General features: G+C 43.6%; 1 protein-coding gene across 1 annotated transcript in view; it reads right to left on the bottom strand.

The window, feature by feature from the left end:
* TTC5 (tetratricopeptide repeat domain 5) overlaps positions 1-12,843 on the bottom strand; it is a 170,141-nt gene that overhangs the window by 41,794 nt on the left and 115,504 nt on the right. The window lies entirely within an intron of this gene.

The following is a 12,843-nucleotide window of genomic DNA, read 5'->3' as shown; positions in this document are numbered from 1 at the left end:
TCTGTTTAACCGTTTTGTTTTATCTATCTACCACAGATGTTTTCTGTAGGAATTAACATAAAAAACAACAATTTGAAAACTCCTATTTTTCTTGGACCCACTTGATAGATCACCCCAAATCTTTCCAGGAACAAGATGAGATGGATGATGTTTTTCAGTACGTTTTGTGCAGTTTCATCAAACTGCGTCAATGTTATTTGCAAAACAAAAATGCTTTTCCTATGGAAACTCTAACCTAACTATAATTACATATATATTACCTCCTGGCGGTCGCCAGTAGGTGGTTATAGTTAGATTGAAAAAACATATTTTGATTTACCTATATTTGTGGCACCACTTGACGATTTTTCACAAAACGGTCCTAAAAAACTGCTCTCTAGAATCTTGTTGTGTATGGAAAGTTATCGGGTGACCTGTTAAGTGGGGGCCGAGAAAAGGGGGGAGGGGTAAAAAACAAAAAAAAACAAAAGTGTATTTCCCATTTTAATTCCCATTGATATTTTAGACACAACTACAGCCTGAGCTGCTGGACGGAATCACATTAAATTTGGCTGGAAAGTAGCTCTTGGTCCAAAAGGAATATTTTGTGTTACATGGTGTAAATCCAATCAGTATTTTAGAAGAAATCAAAGGAAATCCAAATTTGTATATTTAGGGTCGCGTCAAATTTGTGAATACTGCCGATCTTGTGCTGAGATCTGATTGGCGGCAATCACTTCAACCAGGAAGTGTTGATAGCCATTTTGAGAGAAAAAAAACGGAAAAAAAAACGAAAAGGGGGCAGGGTACAGTTACCCTAGCCCCCTAGCTTCAGTGCAGGGGGTCCTTCAGGGTCACCGCCTCACCCGAATTTTGCCATGATTTCAAAAAGAAAAAGGAAGCTTGTCGACTGCACTTGCTGTTATTTTTGCTCCCGGGTGGGCCAGGGGGGGGTGAGGGTGGTGGGGGGGGGGGGGGAGGGGGAAATCACAACAGTTGTGTTTCTCATGTTAATTCCAGCAGGAAATTTGAACAAGGTTATAGCCCGAACCACTAGACGGAATTACACCAAATTGGGCAGAAATTTAGATTTTGGTACGCAAACTGCACTTTTGCATATTTGGTGTAAGTCAGTTCTATAGTTTCTGAGAAATTTAAGAAAAAAGAAAATTTGTATATCTGAGGTTGTGAATAATTCATGAATATTCACAAATTTTTGCAAATGCACGTGAATAGAAGCACGGAAATTGGCTGGCTACAACCCAAACAGAAAGATGCGGCCGCCATTTGAAGGTATTGGGACAGTTCACCGGGGCTGAAAAACAAAATGAAAAGTAGCATAAGGGGTCATATGGTGGAGGTACCCTGACCCCAGGAGTCGGGTATAGAGGTGTTTGAGGGTCAAATTATGGGTCTAAAACAGGGGTTTCCAACCTTTTCTGTAGATGAAGCTACTTATGTTCAATTTAAACCATCCAGAGCTACAAATATTATCCGATTTTTAATACTGACCACATCACACAAGTTTAGATGTTTGTTTGAAATATACACTTTTCTGTTTTTGTAGGCTGGGCTGCACACAGGAGACCTACTTATGGGTTGCTCGAGAGCTTCTAGTAGTTCATGAGTTACTCGTTGGAGACAACTGGTCTAAAATGATTTTTCTTCACCACAGGCGATATTCGCAAATAATCAAGATTAATCACGAATAAGCAAAAAAAAGTTTTAAATTAAAAGAATCACTCATACACTAATTCATTCATTCATACTCATGCTCTCACTCACACACCCAGTCAGACACTCATGTACCCACTTTCACACCCAGATTGACACTCTCACACCCAGACACCCTCTCACACCTATTCTTACACAAAGAGAGACAGACCGTTCCGCTGTGCAAGGTGCGAGGTTGGGTGGTTATGGGGGTTGGCTGCATGGCCAGGCCAAAGGCTAGGCCCTGTGGCCAACCTCCTCTGTGCATGGCCGAAGGCGGTGCACGGCACAGGGTTGGGTGGTTATAGGGGTTGGCCTGCTCGGGCCTGGCCGAAGGATATGTGGAGCATGGGGTTAGGTTGTTATAGAGGGGTTGGCCGCATGGCCTCCCGGCAGGCCAGGCCTTGCAACCAACTGCTGCCGCACACGACCCAAGGCCATGCGCAGCAGTGCTTGGATTAACGTATAGTACAGAAAATTACTTTACGTTAAAAACAAACATAGAAATTCACTGAAACAACCAAAGGTTACAGGGATGTTATAGTCAGGAAATCGAATTTTAAAAAAACATAGAAATTCATTTAAAAAAACTAAGATTACAGGGACGTTATAGTTGGGCTCACATTTTAAATGCACAATACCATAGAAATGGCCCTGTTATAGTTAGAGTTATATCAAGTAACTGTAACTTGTGCAATAAGGTAACTATAACACCCTCTCCATGCACTGCTGATTACCCACCAAATTAGGCACTCATTACATCTTTGATAACATCATTGATAACAGCAATGTAGTATTTGCAGCAAACATTTTGACAAAAAACTGTGCATGGTGGGGGCGCAAGCTATATTTACTTGAAAGAACTCTAAGTTTAACTGCTGAATTTCTATGGTTTTGTACGAATAAATTTAGAACCCAACTATAACGTCCCTGTAACCTTTGTTTTTTTCCAGTGAATTTAAAAGGTTTTATAAATTCTATTTCCCAACTATGATGTATCTGTAACCTTTGGATTTTTAAGTGAAAATTATATATACACATATACATATAAATGGCACTTACCCAGTGTACATCTGTTCGTGGCATGAGACGCTGCAGATTCACATGCTGTGCATTATCCTGAGATGTAGTGTTGGGCTCGGAGTGTTACAAGTTGTTTTTCTTCTAAGAAGTCTTTCCGAGTCACGAGACCGAGGGACTCCTCCCTTTCGACTTCATTGCGCATGGTCGTCGACTCCATCTTAGATTGTTTTCCCCGCAGAGGGTGAGGTAGGGGTTGTGGATATAGTAAATGTGCCCATGCAATGGAGTAAGTATGTATGTACATAATGTGTATAAAAATAGTATTTATTTACAAATTTACAATTTTCATTCAACTTATAACGGCTACAGGCTCCCGGGGAGGTGGGAGGGCGCATGTGAATCTGCATCGTCTCATGCCACGAACAGATGTACACTGGGTAAGTGACATTTTCAGTTCGATGCCATGTGTAGCTGCAGATACACATGCTGTGCATAGACTAGTAAGCAGTAATCTCCCGAAAAGCGGTGGCTTAGCCTGTAGGAGTTGAAGTTGTCTGAAATAATGTTCGTAATACAGCCTGTCCTACTGTGGCTTGTTGTGTTGTTAACACATCTACACAGTAATGTTTTGTGAATGTATGAGGCGTAGACCATGTGGCTGCCCTACAAATTTCTGTCATAGGTATATTCCCTAAAAAAGCCATTGTGGCGCCTTTTTTCCTAGTGGAATGCGCCTTTGGTGTAATAGGTAGATCCCTTTTTGCTTTATTATAGCAGGTTTGAATACATTTCACTATCCACCTGGCAATGCCTTGCTTGGATATAGGAGTCCCTGCATGAGGCTTTTGGAAGGCTACAAATAATTGTTTTGTTTTGCGAAACTGTTTTGTTCTGTCAATACATTAGTGCTCTTTTGATGTCTAATGTATGTAAGGCTCTTTCGGCTACTGAGTCTGGTTGTGGAAAAGAGACTGGGAGTTCCACTGTTTAGTTTAGGTGGAATGGTGATATAACTTTTGGTAAGAATTTGGGATTTGTACGGAGAACCACTTTATGTTTATGTATTTGTATAAAGGGTTCTTGTATAGTAAATGCTTGTATTTCACTTACTCTTCTAAGAGATGTGATAGCTATCAGGAAGGCTACCTTCCAAGTTAAGTATTGCATTTCACAAGAGTGCATGGGTTCAAATGGTGGTCCCATGAGTCGTGTTAATACAATATTGAGATTCCACAAAGGGACTGGTGGTGTTCTCGGGGGTATGATTCTTTCTAATCCTTCCATAAATGCTTTGATGACTGGGATTCTAAAAAGCGATGTTGAATGTCTAATCTGCAGATAGGCAGATATTGCTGTGAGATGTATTTTAATAGAAGAGAATGCTAGTTTAGATTTTTGTAAGTGTAATAAGTAACTTACAATGTTTTTTGCGGAAGCATGAAGCGGTTGAATTTGCAGGAGTAAACAAATCTTTTCCATTTGTTTGCATAACAATGTCTTGTAGTAGGTTTCCTAGCTTGTTTAATGACCTCCATACATTCTTGTGTAAGGTCTAAGTGTCCAAATTCTAAGACTTCAGGAGCCAGATTGCTAGATTGAGCGATGCTGGATTCGGGTGTCTGATCTGTTGTTTGTGTTGAGTTAACAGATCCGGTCTGTTTGGTAATTTGACATGAGGTACCACTGATAGGTCCAGCAGTGTTGTGTACCACGGTTGGCGAGCCCAGGTTGGTGCTATGAGTATTAGTTTGAGTCTGTTTTGACTCAGTTTGTTTACCAGATAAGGAATGAGGGGGAGAGGGGGAAAAGCGTAAGCAAATATCCCTGACCAACTCATCCATAACGCATTGCCCTTGGACAGAGAGTGTGGGTACCTGGACGCGAAGTTTTGGCATTTTGCGTTTTCTTTTGTTGCGAATAGGTCTATTTTTGGTGTTCCCCAGCGTAGAAAGTAATCTTGTAGGATCTGGGGATGAATTTCCCATTCGTGTGTTTGTTGGTGATCTCGACTGAGATTGTCGGCTAACTGGTTTTGAACCCCTAGGATGTATTGTGCTATTAGGCGAATGTGATTGTGAATTGCCCAATGCCAAATTTTTTGTGCTAAGAGACACAGTCGTGACGAGTGTGTCCCTCCTTGCTTGTTGAGGTAATACATTGTTGTCATGTTGTCTGTTTTGACAAGAATGTGTTTATGGGCTATCAGTGGTTGAAATGCTTTCAATGCTAGAAACACTGCCAACAGTTCTAAATGATTTATGTGCAGTTGTTTTTGTTGAATGTCCCATTGTCCCTGTATACTGTGCTTGTTGAGGTGTGCTCCCCACCCCATCATGGAAGCATCTGTTGTGATCACGTATTGAGGCACTGGGTCTTGGAATGGCCGCCCTTGGTTTAAATTTATAGGGTCCCACCACTGAAGCGGGAAGTGTGTCTGGCGGTCTATCAACACTAGATCTTGGAGTTGACCCTGTGCTTGTGTCCATTGTCTTGTTAGGCACTGTTGTAAGGGCCGCATGTGCAGTCTTGCGTTTGGGACAATGGCTATGCATGGAGACATCATGCCTAGAAGTTTCATTACAAACTTCACCTGGTAGTGTTGGTTTGGCTGCATGTTTAATATTATATTCTGGAACGCCTGTACCCTTTGTGGACTTGGAGTGGCAATCGCCTTTTGTGTGTTGAGTGTTGCTCCCAAGTATTGTTGTATTTGGGATGGTTGTAGATGTGATTTTTGATAATTTATAGAGAACCATAGTTTGTGTAGAGTTTCTATAACGTATTGTGTGTGAAGAAGACACTGTTGTTGAGTGCTGGATTTTATTAACCAATCGTCTAAGTATGGGAATACGTGCATGTGCTGTCTCCTTATATGAGCGGCTACTAATGCAAGGCATTTTGTGAATACCCTTGGGGCTGTTGTTATCCCGAATGGTAACACCTTGAATTGGTAATGCACGCCCTGGATTACAAACCTTAAGTATTTCCTGTGAGAAGGAAGTATGGGTATGTGGAAATATGCATCCTTGAGATCTAACGCTGACGTGTAGTCCTGTTTTTTGAGCAAGGGAATCATGTCTTTTAGTGTTACCATGTGGACTTGATCTGATTTGATGTAGAGATTCAGCGTTCTGAGGTCTAGTATGGGTCTCAACTTTTTATCTTTCTTTGGAATTAGGAAATACAGGAAGTAGACACCTGTTCGTTTTTGATGGTTGGGTACTAGTTCTATTGCTTGTTTTTGTAACAATGCTTGGACTTCTTCCTGTAACAGGTCTAAGTGTTGTTTGGACATATTGCTCTTGGGGGCACATCTGGTGGGAAATTTCTGAATTCTATGCAATAACCATGTTGGATAATGACTAGGACCCATACGTCTGTAGGAATGTTTGTCCAGTTTTGGTAGTATGCAGTAAGTCTCCCCCCCCACTGGTGTTGAGTGTTGGGGGTTTGTGACATTAAGTCACTGTTTGGCTTGAGGTGTTTTAGGGCTTTGGAATTTCCCCCTTGCTTTTGGGAATTGTCCACCCCTGTATGATCCTCGAAACACTCCTCTCTGGTACTGCCCCTGATAGGTGGGTCTGGCTTGTGAGGTGGAAGGCTCTGGGGTTTGTGTACGAAACCCCCCTCTAAACTGTGGTCTTCTAAAAGTGCCTCTGCTTTGTGGGGAGTAGAGAGCGCCCATGGCTTTGGCCGTGTCTGTGTCCTTCTTTAGTTTCTCGATTGCCGTGTCCACCTCTGGCCCGAACAATTGTTCCTGGTTAAACGGCATATTTAACACAGCTTGCTGGATTTCCGGTTTAAACCCTGAGCTCCGTAACCATGCATGCCTGCGAATGGTTACTGCAGTGTTCACTGTCCGTGCTGCTGTGTCTGCCGAGTCCGGTGCAGACCTTATCTGGTTGTTGGAAATTGCCTGTCCTTCCTCAACAACCTGTTGGGCACGTTTCTGGTGTTCCTTGGGCAAGTGCTGTATTATATGTTGCATCTCGTCCCAGTGTGCCCTGTCGTAGCGAGCCAGCAGAGCCTGTGAATTGGCAATCCGCCATTGATTGGCTGCCTGTGCCGCCACTCGTTTGCCCGCAGCATCGAACTTCCGACTTTCCTTGTCAGGCAGTGGTGCGTCTCCTGATGATTGGGAGTTAGCCCTCTTTCTGGCCGCTCCCACGACCACCGAATCTGGTGTTAGTTGCTGTGTTATAAACACAGGGTCCGTTGGGGGAGGTTTATATTTTTTCTCCACCCTAGGAGTGATAGCTCTGCCTTTCACTGGGTCCTGGAACACCTGCTTGGCGTGCTTGAGCATGCCTGGGAGCATTGGCAAACTTTGATAAGAGCTGTGGGTGGATGCCAAGGTGTTAAATAAGAAGTCATCTTCTATTGGCTCCTCATGCATTGCTACATTGTGGAAAGTAGCTGCCCTTGATAACACCTGCATACACGCAGTGCTGTCTTCTGGAGGTGACGGCCTTGCCGGGTAACAATCGGGACTGTTGTCGGAGACTGGTGCATCATATAAGTCCCATGCATCCGGGTCATCCTGTGTCATCCCCGTGTGTGTTGGTGACTGCATTGGGGGTGTTGTTACCGGGGACAGCTGTGGTGAGTGCAGTGGAGAAGGCTGTGGCGAAAACCTTGGTGGTGGTGTTTTGTCTCTTGCCACCTTTGCCTTTGGCTCATTTCCGACTCCTGAAATGCTAGCTTTCTTTTTATTTTTATTGGAGGAAGAGTTTGAATTTTACCAGTCTCTTTCTGGATGTGCAGCCTCCTTTGAGTATGGTCTGGCTCCCCCATACTTAATTCCTGCTCAAATCTGTGCTCTTGCATTTGGCTGGAAAGTCCATGCTCTTCTGTGTAGGAGCCTATTTTCGGCTCCGAGGCTGCCTTTTTCGACACTGAAGGTTTCGGAACAGTCTTTTTCGGCTCAGAGGAAACCTTTTTCACTTTGGGTGTGTCGAACTCTCGGTGCTGAGATGGTTCGGAGCCGGTATCTCGACCGGAGTCGGATGTGTTCGGCTGTTGGGAGGCCTTTTTCGGTGCCGATGGTTGGTCACCGTGTTTTCGGGTTAAGCCATGGCCTGTTGGCGGTGGCATCCCCTTGGCCTTTATAATTTTGGAGTGAGTCTTGGCCATGACCAGGGCAGTTTTACTCACAGTTTTTTGCTGTGCCGTCGGTTGCTCACTTTCGGAGTCGTCAGAGTCCGATTCTTGTATGGAGATTCTCTCCTCCTCCTCGATGTCGATCTGTTCGGCCGGTGTCGACGCCATCTGAAGTCTTCTGGCTCTTCGATCGCGTAGGGTCTTTTTCGATCGAAATGCCCGACAGGCCTCGCAAGTATCCTCCCTGAGTTCCGGTGATAGACACAGATTACAGACCAAGTGTTGGTCTGTATAAGGATACTTGGCGTGGCAATTCGGGCAGAAGGAGAAGGGGGTCCGGTCCATGAGTTTCGGCGATGGACGCGGTCAGGCCGACCAGGCCCCGGTGAAGAGTGGAAATTCCGAAGGGCCGCAGGAGCGCTTCTACAATCGGTGTCGATGTACTAACACTAAACCGCTACCGAGCGCGAACAATACCGTCGCATTTTCGATAATTAGCTAACTTTCCCGATTCGAAATATGGAGCGAAGAGGAACACGTCCGAACCCAATGGCGGAAAGAAAACAATCTAAGATGGAGTCGACGCCCATGCGCAACAGAGCCGAAAGGGAGGAGTCCCTCGGTCTCGTGACTCGAAAAGACTTCTTCAAAGAAAAACAACTTGTAACACTCCGAGCCCAACACTAGATGGCAGGATAATGCACAGCATGTGTATCTGCAGCTACACATGCCATTGAACATATATATACACACACACACACACACACATATATATATATATATATATATATATGGAAAATGTCACTTACCCAGTGTACATCTGTTCGTGGCATTAGTCGCTGCAGATTCACATGCTGTGCACATCCCGCCATCTGGTGTTGGGCTCGGAGTGTTACAAGTTGTTTTTCTTCGGAGAAGTCTTTTGGAGTCACGAGATCGAGGGACTCCTCCCATTTCGGCTCCATTGCGCATGGGCGTCGACTCCATCTTAGATTGTTTTCCCCGCAGAGGGTGAGGTAGGAGTTGTGCATGCTAGTAATAGTGCCCATGCAATGGAGTGAATACGTATGTACATAATGTAGTTTAAAGTAATATATTTACAAATTTACAAATGTTCAAGATCAACTTCTAAACGGCTACAGGCTCCCGGGGAGGCGGGTGGGCGCATGTGAATCTGCAGCGACTAATGCCACGAACAGATGTACACTGGGTAAGTGACATTTTCCGTTCGGTGGCATGTGTAGCTGCAGATACACATGCTGTGCATAGACTAGTAAGCAGTTATCTCCCCAAAAGCGGTGGTTCAGCCTGTAGGAGTTGAAGTTGTTTGAAACAATGTTCGTAGTACTGCTTAACCTACTGTGGCTTGTTGTGCAGTTAACACATCTACACAGTAGTGTTTGGTAAATGTATGAGGCGTAGACCATGTAGCTGCCTTACATATTTCGGTCATTGGAATATTTCCTAGAAAGGCCATGGTAGCACCCTTCTTTCTAGTTGAGTGTGCCTTTGGTGTAATATGCAGTTCTTTTTTTGCTTTAAGATAACAGGTTTGAATGCACTTTACTATCCATCTAGCAATGTCTTGTTTAGAAATTGGATTTCCTGTATGAGGTTTTTGGAAAGCAATAAATAATTGTTTTGTTTTTCGAATTAGTTTTGTTCTGTCAATGTAGTACATTAACGCTCTTTTAATGTCTAATGTATGTAGTGCTCTTTCAGCTACAGAATCTGGCTGTGGGAAGAACACTGGTAATTCTACTGTTTGATTCAAGTGGAACGGTGATATGACTTTTGGTAAAAATTTAGGATTTGTCCGTAGAACTACTTTATGCTTGTGTATTTGAATAAATGGTTCTTGTATGGTAAATGCTTGAATCTCACTTACTCTTCTTAGAGACGTGATGGCAATTAAAAATGTAACTTTCCATGTTAAGTATTGCATTTCACAAGAGTGCATGGGCTCAAAAGGTGGACCCATGAGTCGTGTTAAGACAATGTTGAGGTTCCATGAAGGAACTGGTGGTGTTCTTGGTGGTATAATTCTCTTCAGGCCTTCCATCAACGCTTTTATGACTGGTATCCTAAATAGTGAAGTTGAGTGCGTAGTTTGCAGGTAAGCTGAAATTGCGGTAAGATGTATCTTAATGGAAGAAAAAGCTAGCTTTGACTTTTGCAAATGTAGTAAGTATCTTACGATGTCTTTGGCAGATGCGTGTAAGGGTTGAATTTGATTATTATGGCAGTAATAAACAAATCTTTTCCACTTATTTGCATAGCAATGTCTAGTGGTAGGTTTTCTAGCTTGTTTTATGACCTCCATACATTCCTGTGTAAGGTTTAAATGTCCGAACTCTAGGACTTCAGGAGCCAAATTGCTAGATTCAGCGATACTGGATTTGGGTGTCTGATCTGTTGTTTGTGTTGCGTTAACAGATCTGGTCTGTTTGGTAGTTTGACATGAGGTACTACTGAGAGGTCTAGTAGTGTTGTGTACCAAGGTTGTCTTGCCCATGTTGGCACTATTAGTATGAGTCTGAGTTTGTTTTGACTCAACTTGTTTACCAGATATGGAAGGAGTGGGAGAGGGGGAAAAGCGTAAGCAAATATCCCTGACCAACTCATCCATAATGCATTGCCCTGAGACTGATCTTGTGGGTACCTGGATGCGAAGTTTCGGCATTTTGCGTTTTCCTTTGTTGCAAATAGATCTATTTGTGGTGTTCCAGTGTTCAGTACTTGGGGGTGAATCTCCCATTCGTGGATCTGTTGGTGATCCCGAGAGAGATTGTCTGCTAACTGATTCTGAATTCCTGGAATAAATTGTGCTATTAGGCGAATGTGGTTGTGAATCGCCCAATGCCATATTCTCTGTGCCAGGAGACACAAATGTGTTGAGTGTGTCCCTCCCTGTTTGTTTAGGTAATACATCGTTGTCATGTTGTCTGTTTTGACAAGAATGTGTTTGTGGCTTATTATGGGTTGAAATGCTTTCAGCGCTAGAAATACTGCCAATAGTTCTAAGTGATTTATGTGAAACTGTTTTTGCTGAGTGTCCCATTGTCCTTGGATGCTGTGTTGATTGAGGTGTGCTCCCCACTCTATCATGGAGGCATCTGTCGTTATTACATATTGTGGCACTGGGTCTTGGAAAGGCCGCCCTTGGTTTAAATTTATACTGTTCCACCATTGAAGCGAGGTGTAAGTTTGGCGGTCTACCAACACCAGATCTAGAAGTTGACCCTGTGCCAGTGACCATTGTGATGCTAGGCACTGTTGTAAGGGCCGCATGTGCAACCTTGTGTTTGGGACAATGGCTATGCATGAGGACATCATGCCTAGGAGTTTCATCACCATTTTGACTTGTATTTTTTGTTTTGGATACATGGCCTGTATTACATTGTGAAATGCCTGAACCCTTTGTGGGCTTGGAGTGGCAATCCCTTTTGCTGTGTTGATTGTCGCCCCTAAGTATTGCTGTGTTTGACACGGCAGAAGGTGTGACTTTGTGTAGTTGATTGAGAAACCTAGTTTGTGGAGGGTTTCTATGACATACTTTGTGTGTTGTGAACACCGTTCTAGCGTGTTGGTTTTGATTAACCAATCGTCTAGGTACGGGAACACATGTATTTGCTGCCTTCTGATATGTGCAGCTACGACTGCCAGGCATTTTGTAAAAACTCTGAGTGCAGTTGTTATTCCGAATGGCAACACCTTGAATTGGTAATGTACCCCTTGGAATACAAACCTTGTGTACTTTCTGTGTGAAGGATGTATCGGTATATGGAAATATGCATCCTTTAGGTCTAGCGTTGTCATGTAGTCTTGTCGTTTGAGCAGTGGGATTACGTCTTGTAATGTCACCATGTGAAAGTGATCTGATTTGATGTAGGTATTTAATGTTCTGAGATCTAATATAGGTCTCAGACTCTTGTCTTTTTTGGGTATGAGAAAGTACAGAGAGTAAACTCCTGTTCCTTTCTGTTGTTTTGGTACTAATTCTATTGCTTCTTTCTGTAGCAATGCCTGAACTTCTAGTCCTAGAAGATCTATATGTTGTTTTGACATATTGTGTGTTTTCGGTGGGACGTTTGGAGGGAATTTGAGAAATTCTATGCAATAACCATGCTGGATAATTGCCAGTACCCAAGTGTCTGTTGTTATCTCCTCCCAATGTTTGTAAAATTTGCTTAGTCTCCCCCCCACAGGTGTTATGTGTTGGGGATGTGTGACTTGGAAGTCACTGCTTGTTTTGAGGAGTTTTGGGGCTTTGGAACTTCCCTCTATTCTTTTGGAATTGTCCCCCTCTATATTGCCCCCGAAAACTTCCCCGCTGATATTGGCTTTGATAAGTGGGCCTTGCTTGTGAGGTTGTGGCCTCTGTAGGTTGACCTCGAAACCCTCCCCTAAATTGTGTTTTGCGAAATGTGCCTCTGCTCTGTGGGGAGTAGCGTGCGCCCATGGCTTTTGCCGTATCAGTATCTTTTTTGAGTTTCTCAATAGCAGTGTCGACTTCCGGCCCAAACAACTGCTGTTCATTAAATGGCATATTCAGCACAGCTTGTTGTATTTCTGGCTTGAATCCTGACGTACGCAACCATGCGTGTCTCCTTATCGTTATTGCAGTATTTACTGTCCTTGCAGCCGTATCTGCTGCATCCATTGCTGACCGTATCTGATTATTGGAGATACTTTGTCCTTCTTCCACCACTTGTTGTGCCCTTTTCTGGAACTCTTTGGGTAAGTGTTCTATGAAATGCTGCATTTCGTCCCAATTAGCTCTATCGTATCTTGCCAAAAGTGCTTGTGAGTTGGCAATGCGCCATTGGTTTGCTGCTTGTGCTGCAACCCTTTTACCCGCAGCATCGAATTTGCGACTCTCCTTGTCTGGAGGTGGTGCGTCTCCCGAGGTATGAGAGTTTGCTCTCTTGCGAGCTGCCCTGACAACCACAGAGTCTGGTGTTAATTGCTGCGTAATATAAACAGGGTCTGTTGGCGGTGGCTTGTACTTATTCTCCACCCTTGGAG

Source organism: Pleurodeles waltl, chromosome 7 (genome assembly GCF_031143425.1).
Source record: "Pleurodeles waltl isolate 20211129_DDA chromosome 7, aPleWal1.hap1.20221129, whole genome shotgun sequence".
NCBI classification, from domain to species: domain Eukaryota; kingdom Metazoa; phylum Chordata; class Amphibia; order Caudata; family Salamandridae; genus Pleurodeles; species Pleurodeles waltl.
This window is presented reverse-complemented; position numbering and strand designations above follow the sequence as displayed.